At 40.7% G+C, this 11,608-nt stretch overlaps 1 protein-coding gene across 2 annotated transcripts in view; it reads right to left on the bottom strand.

The window, feature by feature from the left end:
* CSRNP3 (cysteine and serine rich nuclear protein 3) overlaps nucleotides 1-11,608 on the bottom strand; it is a 213,784-nt gene that overhangs the window by 115,362 nt on the left and 86,814 nt on the right. For both annotated transcript variants that reach the window (XM_019522742.1, XM_019522740.1), the window contains one exon: nucleotides 8,587-8,676. The gene's annotated coding sequence lies outside the window, so the exon portion shown is untranslated. The remainder of the gene's footprint in view (nucleotides 1-8,586; nucleotides 8,677-11,608) is intronic.

The raw sequence follows: 11,608 nt of genomic DNA, 5'->3' as shown, positions 1-11,608 counted from the left end.
GGGGGGGGGGGGGGGGGGGGGGGGACAGCAAGAGGCTGGAGGAGCCCGCAAGTTTTCTATATGAGCCTTTTAGTGTGGGCACAAAAATTACAGAAGCAGACAAAGTCTTGAACTGTCTCATGCAGGCATGGGCGCCAGAAGTATCAGGCAACCCATTGATAGGTCTTTTCCATTTCTGACTGGCCTGTTAAGAGCAAGTCATGGCTTACATGAAGCATTGTCAGTCAGGCCAGACCTGGGGCACCTAGATCCTACCCCAAGTGAATGTGAGCCCCCACCCGTATCTAGTGAGGCTGCAGGCTGTCAAGAGAGGGCAGCTTGCTCTTCCAGGGAGGCAAATTCCTTCTTGGGTGGCAGCTCAAATCAAGGTTAGCAAATCTGTTGGTAGCACAGCACCTCTGGTTGGTTCGGATCTATACAAAAGTAAGTCCTAAAGCAAAAATTCCCTCTCTCAGGTGATCTCTGGTGTGGTTCCAAATATTCTCGGTCTTGAGGTACGTATAGGATTTTTTCCCCAAAATATGTCAGCTATTTAGAAAACAAAAGAGGCCAAGGGCTCACAATGAATGACAATGATGGCAGAAGTAGTCAGAATGAGTGGCAGGGCATGATCACCTTTTGATGCCTTGTGACTGAGCAGAATTTTTAGGCACCTTATTTACACCAGTTTTCTCATTGTCAAATGATGAACTTTGTTTAATTCACTTTTACTAGAGTGAACATTTTAGTTACAAACCAGTTACAAACAAATGTCATTTTTGTGGTGGGCTTCATCTGTGCCAGGATGCATCTCAGCACAGTGGATCTGACTGATTGCCAGGTATAGATGAAGCCCAAGGCTGTTGTCCTACAGGATCCGGGGGCTGCAGAGGCCCAATCCTGTGGGACAATGGCTCCAGGTTCCTGGCCCCTACACAGGGAACCCCAGGTGCAGGGAAATTGCTGGGTTGCATTTCATGCTGCAGAGCAAGGGGACCATATGGGATACTATGCTCTGTGCTTGCAGACATTTGCCCTGGAATCACCTGCCCAGGGCCACTGGAGAATGCAAGCAGCCCCAGGTAGTGGGGATTGTGCCATAGGCAAACAGGTATCCTCTACAATAAGCAACAAACTGTTACCAGGAATCATTGTGCAAACATTTTGGGGGCAAGGATATCTGTGTTATATCATGTTATAGACAGCTGATAAAAAATGTTAAGGGAGCACAAGGGTGACATCTGTTTACACCCTGAGCGAACACTATTATGTGGAAAGTGTCATATACTGGATGATCCCTCTGCTATATGGAACAAAACAAGACAGTAAAGCAGGAGGGAAGGGGCTGTGCATCTTCCATGTTCTCCAGGGAAGAAAGAAAAAAAAGGGTATACAAAGAGAAACATGGGGCCTGGAAATGAGGTGTGATCAGTTTACAATAATTTTTTTCTCATATGTAAATAGGTTTCCAAGTACCAGTATGTGCAGAAGCTCCTCTCAGTAACACTAACAGGTACCTCTGTTTCCCACTGTACATCTTTCCCTGAGATGGGAGTAGGGTACAGGCTGACATATCCAGTGGCTACATGGCACAGTAAATAAATGCCAGCAAGAGCAGTCAGGAGTCTAGAGTGCCACATAGAAAAGACCATCTTTTTGGTGGGAGAGGCTGGGGTTATTATTGAGCCTGCTGCAGATCCACTGAATTTGCTGACTATGCTCTCTTGCTTTACAATAACGGATAGAATCCCTTTCTTTTACAAAAAGATGTGCTATAACAACACAAGTTCTAATTCATCTAACTCATAAAATTTGGGGCATAAATGTTATCCTCCTGCAAGATGGTAACCTATGGCCTACTACAAGGAACTTAATTTCACAAACATTTTCACTGTTTTCTCCATGGACTGAGATTTTTCAAAATTCAAAATGATATTTTTCTGTTTTTGCAAACACTTTACAAAGCTATCACATGAAAGACCACAACGTAGTAGAAATGGGAAGTACTTACATGTTAGAACATGTATTCCTAGTAATCTCAGTATATATGCACCAGTTCTTTATCTTACTTTTTCACTCTGAGTTATTTTTCACCCTTGCTTACCAAAACAAAACAAAAAGCCCCCAAAAGGCAAGGATGGAATGTTTTGGGTCAGCTAAGGCAAAAATATTAAAAGACAGAATTAGAAGTTAATGGGATTTGAGCTATGAAATCCTATTGGTGGTTTTGAAAAACTGCCCCTTGTAATTACAGGGAGAAGGGCTGTACTGCTAAAGAAGTAAATACTTGCTTGGTTGGCAGTGCATCAGGTCATACGTCATAAAGATGGGAAAGTCTTTGCTTGCAATTTATGTAATCAGAAAGCAGGTTTTTAAGTACAGTCTCAGCAAAATTAGAAGTTAGCATGAAGTGGTTACATAAAATCTTGTAGCTTACTATGAGGAAGGAAAATAGAAAAAAAATCAAAGCACTTAGCGCATGGGGCTACTGTGATCTTTGACTTGCACTCTGTAGATGGGATCAGAAGAATTCAGATGACATTTGCAGCTCTGTCAACTGTGCATATAACTCTTACATTCCCTTCAGCAAAAAAGTCATCTTGCTTGCACTTATTTTATTCAGACTACTGGGGGAATATACACATAGAACACAGGTTTAGCCCATTTCTTTTATTATGGAGCATATGGATGTGTAATTTCCCTGTGGTAGTTAGAATTTTTTGCTTTGGAAAACTCAGATCTCTTTGCCAGTATCTGAGTACAAACTGTTATTTGTTTATTGGTCCCATAAGATTTTATACTTTCTAGTTCTCTTATGAGTATTTGCCTTTCCAGGTCAGTGGGGGAACTATTAAATAAGTGGCATGCGAAGGCTGTCATGCCTAATACCTTAACTGAACTTTCTGAGGAAAGGGAATGGTGCTACTTCTTACATTTGTTGCAGACTAATACCAGTCCCACTAGAAAAGAGTGAAGATAGGATGTGACATTACATAGATAGGACATTATACTCTTACATATGTTCATAATTATGTGCTGGATGAACAGGGAATTCATCATCTTTTCAACCAATTTCCTTACACTAAATATAAAAAATGATGGTAAAAAATGAAATTTGAAAAGTGAAACATTACAAAAATCAGGAAATACCAGACTTAAGGTTTGCCTCACTTGTTTATCCGTATGTCTTCAACTATATCATCATGTACTGTTTTTTTGAGACCTCCACTTTATTCAGTGTTCACTGAATGAGAAGCTAATCAATATTTTTTCTCCTCCGTGTTGTTCAGTAGGTGGCTTCTCTGGCTTAGGCACTGCACAGTATTCAAACCCTGCTCTGAAGACAGATTCATTTCCTCATGGGCTTTCCGTCCCTTTAGTTTCAGAATGCTTCACACATATTAATATATCTTTGCCAAACCTTTGTGAGATGTAGGGTTGGTATTATCTCCATTTCATGGAGCTGAGGCAGAGAGACATTAATGTAAAAATTGTCTACTAGTTTTTGGGTACCCAGTTTGAGAGGCTTGATTTTATTTAAGACACCTGATCTATCAGAGTACTCATCTCTCTATAGCATAATACATGTTCAAAGTGCTACAAAATGATTTTTTATGTAGCTTTGAGTGCTCAGCACATGTGCAAATTAAGCCCCAGAGTAACATGCTGGACATCCAGAAAATGAATGGCACAGATTAAGTGACCACTTGGGAAAAGTTGGTGTAAGAGACTTACCTGCATCATGCAGAAACTCTGTGACAGAGGCTTCCTAGACCCAGTGCAGAATCCAATCCTAGTCCTTTTGCCAAGACATTTCCAGCACACCACCTTCCATTATCCGTCCAAGACTCCTTACCCTGTGAACCTAGGGCCTCTGCCTGGTGTGGCTGCTTATACCAGTCTGCCACCTCCTCAGCAGAGCACTGGGGCAGACATGGGCAGCCAGAACTCCCCAGCCAGGCCTAGCCACACACCCAGTCCCTGCCACCAGGGTAAGCTGGCCCTCTATCCCTTCCAGTATAAACCCCTGACCCAAAAGAGAAAGTGTCCAGGCAACAAGGTTCAACCTTGTAACTAGGTTGGTGTATGTTTTGCTTCTGCCTCTTTTGGCTCTCTGACAGATTTTCTGATTTGACTTCCCCTATCCTGAAAGACAGAATATAATGCTGACCCTATGTGGATGCCAGCTGAACCCAGCCCTATTTAAAAGCCACACAATGTCATCAGTGCCATGCTACCAACAGAGTCGCTAACCTTGATTTGAGCTGCCACCCAAGAGGAAATTTGCCCCCCCACCCAGAGGAGCAGGCTGCCCTCTCTTGACAGCCCCACCAGGTGTAGGAGGGGGCCACATTCACTTGGGGTAGGATCTAGGTGCCCTAGGTCTGGCCTGACTGACAGTGCTTCACGGAAGCCATGACTTGCTGGTAGCAGGCTACCCAGGAATGGAAAAAAAGCCTATTGATTGGTTGCCTGATACTTCTGGTGGCCATGCCTACATGAGACAGTCCAAAACTTTGTCTGCTTCTGTGATCATTGTGCCTGCACTGAAAGGCCCACACAGAAACCTTGTGGGCTCCTCCAGTCTCTTCCCATTCCCCCCTGACCTTGCTCCACTGTTTTGCTAGACTTTATTGTAGAGTGCCCACATCTAATGGATGCTCCACAATCCTGACAGTGGCAGATCAGTTAACCAAAACTTCCCATTTCTGCCCTCAGCTAAAAACACTGCCCAACTATGGCTAGATCATATGGTTCACCTTAATGGTCTCCCAGACTACATACCCTCCAGCCCCAGTTTCTTCCCTGATTTTGGCACAAGGCCCTGCACCTGATGGGGGCCATGTCCAGCTCTCATCCAGATACCACCCACAAACAAACGGTCAAGCTGAGAGAACAAATCAGATTCTAGAGCAGTACCTCCAATGTTACTTCAATTTCAAGCAGGACAACGCCCCCCCAAAGCACTCACAGAGTGTGCCTACAACAATTCTCCACGTTTCAAGTGGACAAAGCCTGTTCTTGGTTCCACTGCCAGTTACACCCTGCCTTACCCATCACTTCTGATAACCCTGTGGCTATAGACTGAGTATAACATATGCAAGATGTCCAAAAATTATTAAAATTCCATCTAGGAAAGGCAGAAAATGCATACAAATGACGTGCAGACCAATATCATTACCAGGGCCTGCTCACTCACAAGGACAAAAGGTTTGACCTCTACACCCAGCAGCCCTTACAGAAATTGGACCACAGGTGCATCAGCCCCTTCTGTATTGCCTGACAAATTAATTTGGTCACCTTCAAATTGCAACTACCACAAACACTGAAAATTGACCCGGTATTTCACATGTCCCTGTTTAAGCCCTACATGGAAAACTCTCTCCCTCACCAATCTCAACCTCCTCCACCACTCATAATGGTTCATGGCCAAGAAGAATACTTAGTACATGAAATTCTAGGCTCAAGGTGGAGGTGAGGAAAAATATATTACTTAATGGATTGGTGGGGGCTATGGGCCAGAGGAACACATATAGAAGCCGATAGAAAATGTCTATATACCCCAATCTGGTGCAAAAATTCTATGAGGACTGTCTAGGAAAGCCTGGAACAGCACCCCCTAGAAGGGGTCATTGGGGTGGGGGGTAATGTCTCAGGATACCTGACCTGGCTTCTCCATGAAACTCAACCTAGCTTTGGCTTGATCTCCTGTATACCTGACCTAGCTAGCCTCCTGACCCTGTGCCCTTCCCAACCCTCTGGATCTCTGACTCGGTTTCCTAGAGAGACCTGGCTTCTGGCTTTCCTACACTCAGACTATGCACATTCCCACTGGATCTTGGCTGCTTCTCCCAACCCTGCGTGACCCTCAGACCTGGCCAACCATTGTCCAGCATTACACTCAAACAGTAATACTTTCCTGTCCACACATATACCTGGTTCTCACTTCTCCAAATGTTGTCCAAGTTACCTTTCACCTAGTCTCTTCCTCTCACACACTGGATTCTAGTCCTAGCCTCTTTTCCAGTTGCAGCCTCCTTTGACTTCCAATTATAGTTTTTTCTTGCTTGTCAGTTCCAGTCTCCTCCAGACCTTTCCCAGATTTTAGCCCCGAGTTTTTTGCCAAATCAGTCTGAATCTTCCCTCTTCAGCTTCCAGTCTCAGTACAATCACCAACTCCCAGGACCTCTCCAGTCCCAGTCCCACTAGACTTTTTGCATCAGTGGATTTTCACCTCGAGTTTTATTCTTGTTTTGGGTTTTATTCTTGTTTCTTCTACCTTTGAGGCAGGTGGGTTTTGCCTCTAGACCAGGAGATCAGGTTAGACATTAAGTCCAGAAGCAATCTAAGCAATCTACACAATCTAATTTCAGCCATCTAAGAAGACTTCCATCCCATCCATGATGTTTGTCATGATTTGCTAATAAGACCTGGACTACAAAATACAGGCCTGATCCCACAGTCTAAGACTCCCACTGAAATACATGAGGGTAAGACCAAAGTTATTAGGACCCCAAAATAATTTTCTGTGTACTTCCTTATATATATGCCTTCATCCTGAAGTCCAAACATTTTGCTGGAGTTAGTACTCCAGGATTAGATCCTACATTTTTAGTAATATTTATTTTCATGCCATAGTCCAAAAAGCTGTAGTATTATCAGTGTTAATAGTTTCATTATTCAGTAATTTTAAAAAGTCATAATAGGTATTAAGTACTCTTCCATGGATTATTTCTCAGAACCATTTAGAAATACAGCCATCTATCCAGAGAAAGAAAACATATTAGTAGTAAGACATTAGCCTTGGCTTGACTTTTAAGGGACTGGACTTACTAAGTTAATCAGGTGCTTTTGAAAAATTCCCTTTTCTTGTCAGTAGGATTATGTTCTTAATTGTCTTTCTAGTTCTGGTGTGAATATTGTACCCATCAGTATGGGGCAAGGGTGACAGAGCGTGTCTACACGTCCACTTTAATGTATAGTAGCCTATTCTATTGCACATTCAAATGGTGTATAAGAAACCATGCTAATACACTAATGAGCAGCAGACTAGGCTACTGCACATTAAACATTTCTAAAAGCGTGCACTTTTGCTACTGTGCATTAGGGCAGCCTAATGCACATTTATGTATCTCACATTAGAGGTACTAAACTTAATGCACAATAGCAGAAGCGTGTTAATGTATGTATAAATGCACCCACTGAGAATTATTCCATTTTGAGATGTTTACGGAACTACCAGTAGTCTAAGTAGGGAGTACCTTTCAAATAAACAGATTTTTTCAAAAGCAGAACCTATTTTATCTTAGTCCTAACCCACATACATAGAAAAAACTACTCAAAAAGGCCAGTATTCTTTTTATTATTTCAGTTGGGTGTATCAAGGGAAATCAGTTTAATTATTATTAGGTTTTTTTCTTAGTAACTCTGCTGAAATAATGGTAAGAAAACAATTCCAATGAGATATGCAACCTCACTTTTGTTTTGAAGATGGGAGAATCTGGGCACATTTTGATTTTAGGTGGTCTGAATAGTTTTTCAAATAAAACTAGACAGTGTTTTAATCTTGAATCACTGAAACATACTTTTGTCTCCTACTTTCTGCTTTATCACAGCCAGGATCTTTCAATGTATGCAATATTTTGAAATATGCATTCTAAATAATAATAAGAATCTGAAACAAAAAAACCAAAGACATTTCCTCCTAAAATAGATGGTAACATCTAAAGTTTAAGAAATTGAGTTACATTTTATTTTTAGTTGAACTCTATAGCTTTGTTAAAAGCTACCATACGGTAATATTGATGATGACTTCCATTTTCCATGTAGAGTGTAAGACACATGTAGTGATCATGAAAACTAGATCTGGGCAAATAATTTACCCCCCCAAAAATTACCCACTGTATTATGCTCCTTTTAGGGTGATGAAACAGGTATGAGAAGATCAATCATGATTTCTTCCAAATTATGCAAAATGTAATTTACTCAGTGAGATTTTCTAAACCTATGTGACATGTTGCAAAATGTTCTTGGTAAGTATCAGATATTTGAGCTGCATGGGTAGCTACTGGCCAGAAATGTCACATGGTATAGTCTCTACTCTTTGACTGGCGGAGCATGCAAAAACTTTCAGTACAAATTATATATATGCATATATAATACAAGTTCTGAAAATATACCTGCATACAACTTTGAAATTCAATTTCCAGTCATACCTATAGCAGCAACATCAACTTATTTAAATGTTTGCAGAAGGCAAACCCACTAGGATATAAGTTTGCAACAGTGAATTCATTTTGAAATTCTGAGCATTCATATTTTTTACAGTATTTACCCAATTTTAATGGAAGCTGATGCCAAATCCTGACCTTATAGTAGCTTCTATTGTAAATTGTTGTAAACAGTACTGAATTTAAATTTGGTGCTGGGGAAGAGAATATTTTAACCAGCATGGTATATGAACCTAATAAACATTTTTCGAACAGAATTATTTCACTTTTATAATACATTGCTCTTGCTATTTTAGACAGCTGTATTCCTTTTGAATTTGGGGGGTATAATTGTAGGGAACATATGTACACAAACAGCTATTTCTGAACTACTGACCTTGTGATCTCAAAGAACTCCAGTTTCTCTCAGCAGATTTTAGACATCTGAAACCATGTTTTCAGTCTGTAGATATTTCCTTAATTTTTCCTTAAAAAAATGAAATTCATGTCTTATTACTGTTAAAACAATGCGAGCAAGAATCAACTGGCTTAGAAACATTTAGTATTCCTGAGTACTCTATTGGTAATATTTATATACTATCACAAAATACTTATTCAAGCAAGAATGCAAATCATCTTATTTGTGCATAAAGTCAATTAGGGAAAATAGATGCCTGAAAAGAGAGTAAGTCTCATCTATAAAAAAGTCATACAGATAATTGTAATAAAATATTTAACATTATACTGAATCGAATTCCAGTAAAACTTACATTTCAGAATGTAAAACGAATCATAGTAGGAACAATTGACCTAGATCAAAAATGGTTAAACAGATCTACAATTTATGGGCATGCTATTGGTACTCATTTGTTTTCCACTGAACCACTTCTTTATTAATATACTATGGAAAAATGAAGCATTTAAACAACTTTCCAAGGGATGTGGACTCACTATCAGCTGGAGTCTTTAAGGTAAGATTGGATGCCATCCTAAAAGATACATTGTGATGTAGGTTTGGGGAGAAATTTGTTGATCCATATGTGTGGGTGTAGGGAAGTATAGTAGTAGTGTTTCCTCCCAGTGTTCAGTTTTATGGATCCAAGTTCTCCATGCCTCCCCTTCCTATTACAGCCCTGAACAGAGCATTTATCACTCCAGATTAAGAAATCTATTTATTTAAGTCTCATGCTTGACATATTTTTACCCCATGCATAACTGAGCTCCTAGCTTACTTCTTCCCCTTCTACCCTGCTTTAGTGGTCTTTTCCACTAAAGCACCAGGCCTTTCTTGGAGAAGAATATTGAGTAAATGGGTTGGTAGGCTGGTGCTGTGAGGTTGCTACGTAGAGACCCCTTCATGTGCAAGCTGGTATATTCTAGGTATTTGCCCACGCGCAGACTGATTATCAATTTTGGGCTCAAGAAAAAAATTTCCCTGGGTCAGATTGGCAGGATGTTGAAAGTAGGATTTCCCTTCCCTCTGCAGCACAGGCCATCATTTACCAGCTGGGATCATCCAGATAAATCTGAGTCAGCCCCTTGCCAGTGAAAGTATGTGGACTATCTTCTCACAGTGGCAGATGTTTTTGTTTCTTAGGGTTGAAATATAATTAAAGTGTTTTCACTTTAGTTAGTGAATTTGAATGAAACCTAAGGGGCTATGATACAGTGGTCCCTTCTGCCATTAATTTCTATGAAATAGATTAACTCTATTAAACAGTACTCTTTTCTGCATTGAGGCAGTGTAGCCCTCATACAAGGACACCCAAGATGGTGCATATTTAAGTCACTTGCAGATGGCTGTTATCTCATTTGGGGTATTCAGTGAAGGAGCAAGTGGGTAGGAGTTGGTTCACTGCTCCTGGTCTTGGCCTGAGGGTGGTGTCAGTAGTTTTTCAGGACTGATTTGACCCCAGGTTATAAAACGTTATAGTCTGTGTACATTATACACTTAAATAATGCAATACTGTAATAATGCACAACTGTAATTAATTAAATTCTGTTGCATACTTACTGAGAATAAGTAATTACAAGTGACAGCAAAGGTGATACTGTTTGCCATCTCTAGTAACACTTTCTTTCACTTGAAATGTTGTGTCTGCCCAAAGATTTTAATCTCCTCTCCTTTCTCAAGTCAAAAAACTAATTACACGCATATACTAAGAAAAACTATGTAAGGTGAAAAATAATATTAATATTATTTAAATGTATATACTCCATGGAAAAATATCACAGAAGCTTTAGCACTCTCTTTGATAAAATGTAGGTCACTTATTTGGTTTCCATAGAAACCATAGCTGAACTATACCTCTACTGCTGACCATAGGCAATGGCTGCTTTCTTTGATAAGGGGTGAGGTTACAAATACAGCTACGCCTCACTTAATCACAACTAGCCAAAACAAGTGTTTTGAAGTAAGGATAGTGTTCTCAAAAGTCTCCAGTAATGCTGAGCTCAGTTATTTAGGAAAGTTTTGGAAATGTGAATCTTAATTAAGATGTATTGCTTCAACATCTACCTGAAATGGTCATTCAGTTCTATAAATATCTGGTAAGTGAGCCTGGTTCTGAGCAAGAGCTCAGAGACCCCGTGAGACAGGGAGTGCTTTCTTCTGTGGCATGGACATAGTTCTATAGGTTCTTCTGAGCATGTGTCAACCACCTGTTTCCTCTGAGTCAACTCAAATGTCTCCCAACAAGGATGTAACCATTTCTCATCATCCAGTCTTTTCCTAGTCAGAAGCTGTAATATGTCTAATTTGATAATACATCGAAGAACTCAGTGCTGGTTTTTAGTTTAGGTGGCAAAGACCATTCTGAGACCATAGCTCTGGATTAAGTTGAATTGGTTGTTATGACAGGGGATATTGCAAGGAGCTATAGATGCAATCCTTGTGCTTAGGGGAACACAGAAATTTCCCTCTCCATTTGTTTTTCAGGTAACAATATGGGACTTGGGCTCTCAGCTCTTTGGTACAAACCAAGAAGGCTGGGTTGAAATGCAGGTGAAAGAATGTTGCATCCTGTAGCTGTAGTGTAGTAAAGGATAAACTCTCCCTGCAGAGTAGTCAGTCAGAAAGCAATTGTGCAGAGTGACCAAAGCAGGGATCTGTAGTCATCTTGGAGCTTTCATGGGATAGATATAGTTCTCTTCTGCTCCTTACTTTGGGTTATGTACAATCTGTTTCATAGTTTCATAGTTTCATAGATTAAGGGTCGGAAGGGACCAAGTAGATCTTCTAGCCCGACCCCCCGCCAGGGCAGGAGAACAACAAAAACCCCAAAAACAAGAAACGGGACTCAAATGAGTCCAGCCAGGTAGGCATCCAGCCTCTTCTTAAAGACCCCCAGGGTAGGGGCCAGCACCACTTCCCTTGGAAGTTGGTTCCAGCTCCTAGCCGCCCTAACTGTGAAGTAGTT

The sequence above is a fragment of the Gavialis gangeticus genome, unplaced genomic scaffold (assembly GCF_001723915.1).
Source record: "Gavialis gangeticus isolate Ggan-Ray unplaced genomic scaffold, GavGan_comp1, whole genome shotgun sequence".
Lineage (NCBI taxonomy): Eukaryota > Metazoa > Chordata > Crocodylia > Gavialidae > Gavialis > Gavialis gangeticus.
The sequence above is the reverse complement of the archived record's forward strand: the minus strand, read 5'-3'. Positions and strand labels throughout refer to the sequence as shown.